Here is an 8,579-nt window from a genome sequence, read left to right as displayed (position 1 = left end):
CCCTCGAGTAATTCAGCTCCAATTGCTCACGCTAGTACCGGGTTTGATAAAACACCCTGTGTTGACTTCCCTTATCTTCTATGTCTCACTTCCTCACTCCCCTGTGTGCTTTTTAGGATTACATCCCCCAGTAATCTTGAATACTTGCCTCAGGGGTTTCTTCTGGGTGAACCTAAACTAATTTGCCAGCTTGGGACAAAGTCTGAATCCTAGCAACTCTGTGGGGAAGTTTTCTTTTCTTTTTTTTCTTTCTTCTTTTCTTTTTAGGGCAGTACCTGCGGCATATGGAAGTTACCAGGCCAGGGGTCAAATCAGAGCTATAGCTGCGCAGGCTACGCCACAGCCACAGCAACGCCAGATCCAAACTGCATCTGCGACCTACACCATGGCTCACAGCAATGCCAGATCCCTAACCCACTGAGCATGGCAAGGGCTCCAACCCGCATTCTCAGGGATACTAGTTAGGTTTGTTCCTGCTGAGCCACACGGGGGAACTCTGCGGGGAATTTTTCCAGATGAACTCCCTCGAAATGTATATAGGGCAAGGGCCCTTATGGCTTCCATGGCCTTAGGCACACATTTCAAAGCTGCCCCAACTGTAGGACTTTGGCTCATGGACCTAGTGCAGGTCTGCTTTCTTTCTATCCCCTTTGAAACTTTTCCATAATCAGTGCCCTTGGCCCTGACACACTGGGGTTCATAGCTAAATTATCCTTGTTCCATGAGCCATGTCTGATACGCTGCTCTGGCTTCAGCCTGTTTATCTTGGTAAACACTGCAATCTGGGCCACACCTCTAGTCACGAGGAGCCAGGCTTTCAGTCAGCTAGCTCTGCATAAAGAGTTACCTGCCACCCCTCCCCCACCTTGGGGTTCCTGCACAGTCACATTACAGGTGAATGCAAGAACCACTTTGCTGTTATGAAGTCTGCATTGCTGCCAGTGTCTTCTTAGAGGATGGGAGCTGGTGCCTGTGGCTCGGCAGCAAGGTGAGATGGTGAGCTCTGTGTAGGCATCAGAGATTTTGATCATAACCCTGGCAGCAATCTGTATCAAGGCCTTATATAAGCTCTAGAAATAAAGATGGTGTTTCTTTCTTTCTTTCTTATTTTTTTTTTGTTTGTTTTTTGTTTTTTGTCTTTCTGTCTTTTTCCAGGGCCGCACCCAAGGCATATGGAAGTTCCTAGGCTAGGGGCCTCATCAGAGCTCTAACCGCTGGCTTACACACAGCCACAGCAACGCAGGACCCGAGCCGAATCTGCAACCTACATCACAGCTTACAGCAACGCCGGATCCTTAACCCACTGAGCAAGGCCAGGGATCGAACCTGAAACTTCATAGTTCCTAGTTGGATTCGTTAACCACTGAGCCACGACGGGAACTCCAAAGATGGTGTTTCTAATAGCACCAGGACAGTGGGCTTTGGTGAGAGTCAGCTTCAAGAGGAGATGACTTCTCTATGAACCAAGGCAGGAAATGAGGAAACGGATACCTTCCACGGGTTTGCCACATTGTCTTAGTACTAACAGCTTCTGCTATGATGTTGGTTGTGTGCAGGGGGAATTTCAAACTCTCATTGCCCGTATTAGTTATCTATTGCCATGAGATCAGTTATCCCCAGTTCAGGGGCTTACAACAACAATAACAAATTATTATCCTCATGGTTCCTGTGGATCAGAAATTTGAGGACAGCTTGACTAAGCAATTCTGGTTCAAGGTCTTTCATGAGGTCATGGTTAAGATGCTGGCCAGGGCTGCCACCATCTGAAGCCTTGACTGAAGCTAAAAGATCCATTTTCTTTTCTTTTCTTTTTTTTTTTTTTGTCTTTTTGCTATTTCTTTGGGCCGCTCCCGCGGCACATGGAGGTTCCCAGGCTAGGGGTCGAATCGGAGCTGTAGCCACTGGCCTTTGCCAGAGCCACAGCAACGCGGGATCCGAGCCGCGTCTGCAACCTACACCACAGCTCACGGCAACGCCGGATCCTTAACCCACTGAGCAAGGGCAGGGACTGAAGCCGCAACCTCATGGTTCCTAGTTGGATTCGTTAACCACTGTGCCACGACGGGAACTCCCTAAAAGATCTATTTTCAAGTTCACTCACACCCACGTTTGGCCAGTTTGTGCTGGCTTTTGGTGGGAGGCCTCAATTCCTTACCACTTGGGCCTCACCACAGGCTTTTTGAGTGGCCTCATGACATGATGACTGGCTTTTTCCAAAGCAAGTGAAGAGAGAGAGAGAGGGAGAGAGAGAAAAAGCAGGGGAGAGAGAGAGAGAGGGAGAGGGAGAGAGAGATCCTCTGTGTGGTCACAATCCACCCACATCCTATTTGTCAGAAGTGAGTCTCCAAGTCTGGCCTACATTCTAGGTAGGGAAATTAAACTCCAATGTATAAATATAAAGGGAGTAGCAAAGAATTTGTGGACATATTTTTAAAAGCACCACATTGCTTTTCGTTCCATAGATAACTATAACTTGGAATCTAAGGTATTTTCCAGCTTCTATTTCTGATTAGTTTCTTCCATTTTTCTGTTCTTTCCTTATATAAACAGCCAGGTACAAATCATCAGTTGGGGATACAGTATGGTCAACTCATTACTGTAATCGATAATTAGAACACTTATCTGCCCTTACTAGGAGGAAGTCTGGTGTCTTCCTCAGTATCCCTCTTTTTTTTTTTTTTTTTTTTTTTCAGAAGAAACCTGGGGCTTATTCAGTCGAAAATGGCCAAGGCAGCTTCCAAACACGTCAGCCAAGCCAGGGTCATGCATCGAACTTGTGAAAAGTAAGATGTCTAGAGAGGACATTGATTGAGAAGCCGTCCCACTCATCTCCAGGGAGGTGGCATGAAGGAATGCTGTACGGTGTGAAGTTCATGAAAGTGCAGTGTTCACGTCTCCTGCCGTGGGGAGTGTAACTCACTGGCAACCCAGCTGCCTCAGCCTGGCTCCATGACCATGTTTGTGCTAATACAGGCCTATTCCTGCGAGAGTCAGGGCTGCTCCGACTGACAGTTTTGTCTCCAGCACTGCCCATTGCCCTGGACAGGCCTTTCTTGGAGCTTCGCAACAGCTTGAGACTCTTCCTAACCAATCCTTCCTTCCTTCTTTCCTTTACAGCTGTCAGGTTTTTATTCCAGTCTGAATACTCTCCCTGCCTTTCCCTGCTTCCTTTCTCTTTCTCCTTCACAGATGTTCCCCCTAATTTGTCTCTTAGGTGTCTCATTCTGTTCTGGCATCTGTTTCTTTTTCTTTTTTGTGCTTTTTAGGGCCTCACCCGTGACATACGGAGTTTCCCAGGCTAGGGGTCTAATTGGAGCTGCGGCTGCCAGCCTACACCACAGCCACAGCCACACCAGATCCGAGCCGTGTCTGTGACTTACCCCACAGCTCACAGCAACGCCGGATCCTTAACCCACTGAGCAAGGCCAGGGATGGAACCTGCAGCCTGATGGTTCTCAGTGGGATTTGTTTCCGCTGCATCATGACGGGAACTCCTGGCATCTGTTTCTTGGTAGACCTCCCAGGTGTTCACAGTGATGGAGCTGATTCCCACCGGCTTGAGAGAGCGGAGTCCGGGCACCTCTTGCCAGCTTCGCATTCAGTGCCATCACATTGGTAGCTTGAACTAACGGGTCATGGTGGGAGTAGATACACCATAGGAATCAACAAATGCTACGCATGAGGGCTTTTCCCCCCTCCTGAGCTGGTGAAACATTTATCAGGATCTCTCTGGTTATTTACCCACGAGAAATGTGTACATGTGTTCACCAAGATTCCTAGATTGTTCAGCGTATAGAAATGAAAACGAATGACCTACAATGTAAAACAACAGGCATGAATTTCACCAGCATAATCCTAAGAGAAAGCCAATCACAAAAGAGCTTGTATTGTGGCTTTCCATTTATATAAAGTGAAAAACTGGCCAAACAAATCTATAATGTAAGAAGTCAGGACAGTGATTCCCGTGTGAAAGTAGTGACTGGAAGGGGCCGAGAGGGGTCCTGTAATGTTCAATTTCTTGACCTGGGCCCTGGTTCTATATGACTGTGTTTACTTTGAAAATTCACTGAGCTGTACAGGTACGAGCTCTTCACTTTTCTCTATGTATGCTAAATTTTATTAGAGTTAAAAAAATATATATATACCTGATTAGTGGTCCCATGAAGGCAGGGTTTTTTGGGTTTTTTTTGCTGCAGCATGTAGTAACTTAATGTGGGATCTTAGTTCCCAGAATCAGAGATCGAAGCCAGGCTACAAAGGTGAAAGTTCCATGTCCTAATTTACCACTAGACCAGGAGGGAACTCCCAGGGATTTTTTAAAAATGTGATTTTAAACTTGTTTAATTGTGGTTTAAAAAACCCCCACATACCATAAAATTTACCATCTTACACATTTTTTTTTTCCTTTTTCTGGCTACACCTGCAGCATATGGAAGCTCCTGGGCGAGGGGTTGAATGGGAGCTGCAGCTTCGGGCCTATGCCACAGCCAAGGCAACACTGGATCTGAGCCGCATGTGTGACTTACACTGCAGCCTGCAGCAATGCCGGATCCTTGACCCATTGATCGCGCCTAGGAATCAAACCCTCATCCTCACAGACACTATGTGGGTGGGAACACCTCATCTCAAACATTTTTAAGTGTACAGTTAAGTAGTGTCAAGTATATTCACACTGTTGTATAACAAATGTCCAGAACTTTTTCATCTCGCAAAACTCTAACTCTATATCCATTAAACAACCACTGCCCATTTTCCCCTCCGCTCAACCCTGGCAACCACCATTCTACTTTCTGTTTCTATGAATTTGACTACTTTGGTTACCTCATGTGAGTGAAATCATACAGTGTTTGGCTTTTTGTGACTGACTTGTTTCACTTAGCATAATATTTTCAAGGTTCATCCATGCTGTAGCATGTGTCAGAATTTCTTTCCTTTTAAGGGTGAATACTATTCCATTGTATTTATTTACCACATTTTGTATATCCACTCATCTGCTGATGGATGTTTGGGCTGCTTCCACCTCTTGGTTATTGCAAATGATGTTAATTTGAACATGAGTGTGTGTACAAATATCTCTTCAAAATCCTGCTTTCAATTATTTTGGATGTACATACCCACAAGTGGTATTGCCAGATCATATGGTAGTTATACACATATATATTTTTTTGTCCTTTTGGGGCCGCACCAGTGGCATATGGAGGTTCCCAGGCTAGGGGTCTAATGGGAGCTGTAGCTGCCAGCCTACACCAGAGCCACAGCAACGCGGGATCCCAGCTGAGTCTGCAACCTACACCACAGCTCACGGCAACACCAGATCCTTAACTCACTGAGCAAGGCCAGGGATCGAACCCGCCACCTCATGGTTCCTAGTCGAATTCGTTAACCACTGCGCCATGATGGGAACTGCAGGAATTCTTTCATTGATTTTTCACTGCTGCCCCCCCCAAATCCTAGATCATTTCTGGTACATACTAGCCACTAAATAAGTATTAGTTGCATAAATAAATAAATTGAATGAGTTGACTTCATGTACAGGGTTGTGTAGTGGGTTGAATAGTGGCTCCCCAAAAGATGTGTCCACTGCCTTACTCCAGAGCCTGTGAATGTTACCATATTTGGAAAAGGGTCTTTGTAGATGAAATTAATTAAGGATCCTGAGATAAAGAGATCATCCTGGATTACCCAGGCGGGCCCTAACTCTAATGACACGTGTTCCTATAAGAGACACCCACAGGAGGAATTCCTGTTGTGGCGCAGTGGAAACGAAACTGACTAGTATCCATGAGGACGCAGGTTCAATCCCTGGCCTAGCTCAGTGGGTTAAGGATCCAGCGTTGCTGGGGGCTGTGGTGTAGGTTGCAGACGTGGCTCAGATCCCAAATTGCTGTGGCTGTGGCATAGGCTGGCAGCTGTAGCTCCGGTTCGACCCCTAGCCTGGAGAACCTCCATATGCCGTGGGTGCAGCCCTAAAAATATATATATATATCCACAGGAGGAGAAAGCAACGTGATGACGAAAACTGGAGTGATGTGGCCACAAGGAATGCCAAGAGCCACCAGAAGCTGGAGCAATCAAGGAAGGATTCTCCCCTGGAGTCTCCAGAGGTAACATGGCCCTTCTGAAACCTAGAGCTGTGAGGGCATACATTCCTGTTGTTTTATGGCACCAAGCTTTTAGTAATTTGTTACAGCAGCCACAGGAAACTAACACAGACTGTTGCCTGTAACTCTGAGAAATTTTTGTCAAAAAGGATGGCTTCAGCAGTGAGGAGGGAGGATGAAAGAAATAAGTGAGGGAGGTTAAGGACAAACTTCCAGTTACAAAATAAATGTCACCAGTATAAAATGTACAGTGTGGGGAATACAGTCAATAATAGTGTAATATCTTTGTATGGTGACAAATAGTAACTAGATTTATCATGGTGATCGTTTTGTTAGGTATAGAAATACTGATCACTATATTTCACACTAGGAACACACACAGTGTTGCAGGTCAAAACCCAACAAATATACAAACTTATAGACAAAGAGATATGATTTGTGGTTACTAGAGGCGGAGGTTGTGGGGCAGGGAAATTGGATGAAGCTGATCAAAATTACGAACGTCCTGAAGTTCCCACTGTGGTGCAATGGGATTGGTGGTGTCTCTGCAGTGCCTGGACACAGGTTCAAGCCCAGCCTGGCAGAGTGGGTTAAAGGATCCAGTGTTGCTGCAGCTGCAGTGTAGGTTGCAACTCCACCTTGGCTCTTATCCCTCGCCCAGGAACTCCCATCAGGTGACCAAAAAAGAAGAAAAAAAGTTGAAATCTTCCAAGTATAAGATATACAAGTGCTAAGGATATAATATGCAATATTATTATTATGCGGCATATGGAGGTTCCCAGGCTAGGGGTTGAATCAGAGCTGTAGCCACCCGCCTGCGCCAGAGCCACAGCAACGCGGGATCCGAGCTGCGTCTGCAACCTACACCACAGCTCACGGCAACGCCGGATCATTAACCCACTGAGCAAGGGCAAGGACCGAACCCCCAACCTCATGGTTCCTAGTCGGATTCGTTAACCACTGCACCACGACGGGAACTCCCCCGAGTTCTTATCATAAGGAAAGAATATTTTTTCCGTCTCTTTAATTTTGTATGTATATGAGATGATGGATGATCACTAAATTTATTGTGATAACTGTTTCATGATGTATGTAAGTCAAATCAATATGCTGTACACCTTAAATTTATACTATACTGTATGTCAATCATATCTCAATAAAACCAGGGGGAAAAGGATGGCTTTAGTTTGGGAAGCTCTAATTTGAAGTCATTCTTCACAGATGTACTATTTAGCAAGGCCAGTTGTCTTTTAATGCTATTATTGCTTTTATAATATCTAATCTATGTACAAGAGATGCTTTTTAATTCTCAATAATAGAAATTTGGGGATGGGGCATGTGTTCTGCTCATCCAACAGGAATTTCAAGTCCTCTGCTTTTAAATTGGCGATCTTGTCCAAAGGCTGGGTCTTATCCCTTAAGCTGATATAAAGGCCACATTCTGTATTTGTGGAGTTTGTCTATGTAGGCCACTAAAAGCTCTGCCAATAGCTCAGGGGGCCAACTTCATGCAACCAGGTCAAGGGTCCCTAAATCCTCTAAGGGTCCCTTAGAGCCTGCCAGGGAGTATTGGGATCTTATGCTTCTAAGTTGACCATTCCCTCACATGGAAGCTGCTCCCCAACAGAGCTTTGTTCCTACCTAGCACCCTCCCATTGTATTTGTTTCAAAGTTTCAGCATTAGCCTGTTTCACAGGCAATATGTTACCCTGCTTGTTAGGTGAGATCCTGACAGCTGTAATTGGGGAATGATTTCACTTCACCTAGAGTGAAAGTATAAGATGACTTTTGTCATCCAAAGTATGTTGATGCTCCAAACAATTCAGAGTGAGGTCTGTTGACCCTTAGGGAAGGTCAGACAGCTGAGCAGATAGATCTTACCAGGGAGGCATTCCTCTGTGCTATATAATGCTTAATAAATATACATTGTATACAGCAGATTGTTGGTACCTCTCCCAAATTTCCTTTACTGGAGGTTTCTTACTGCTGTAAGTGATGCCTTCTACAAGAGATATGTGTATAAAATGCTGGTCCTTTTGCCTGAAGGTGGGACCAACTCTATGGTAAAACTCATGCTTCACAGCTCTTCACAGGGTTAGCTTGAGGTTCCAGATAAGATCACATCCTTAATCAGCTACCTTCCCTGCCTGATCCTGTTTCCTTCATTGCCTTTCTCCTAAGAGAATTCTACCAATAAATTATGCATTAGAATCCTGTTTTATCTCTGCTCTTAGGGAAACTGACCTAAGACACCATGTGAATAAAAAATTGTAAAAAATCAGGAGTTCCTGTCGTGGCGCAGTGGTTAACGAATCCGACTAGGAACGATGAGGTTGCGGGTTCGGTCCCTGCCCTTGCTCAGTGGGTTAAGGATCCGGCGTTGCCATGAGCTGTGGTGTAGGTTGCAGACACGGCTCGGATCCCGAGTTGCTGTGGCTCTGGCGTAGGATGGCGGCTACAGCTCCGATCGGACCCCTA

The 8,579-nt window shown here is 45.5% G+C and overlaps 1 long non-coding RNA gene across 1 annotated transcript; it reads left to right on the top strand.

Annotated features, from left to right (window-relative positions):
• On the top strand, window positions 535–6,671 carry LOC110257419. The gene is made up of 3 exons (XR_002339986.1): window positions 535–988; window positions 2,694–2,783; window positions 5,993–6,671. It is a non-coding gene; the product is annotated as an uncharacterized LOC110257419 (long non-coding RNA).

Source organism: Sus scrofa, chromosome 17 (genome assembly GCF_000003025.6).
Source record: "Sus scrofa isolate TJ Tabasco breed Duroc chromosome 17, Sscrofa11.1, whole genome shotgun sequence".
NCBI classification, from domain to species: domain Eukaryota; kingdom Metazoa; phylum Chordata; class Mammalia; order Artiodactyla; family Suidae; genus Sus; species Sus scrofa.
The sequence above is the reverse complement of the archived record's forward strand: the minus strand, read 5'-3'. Positions and strand labels throughout refer to the sequence as shown.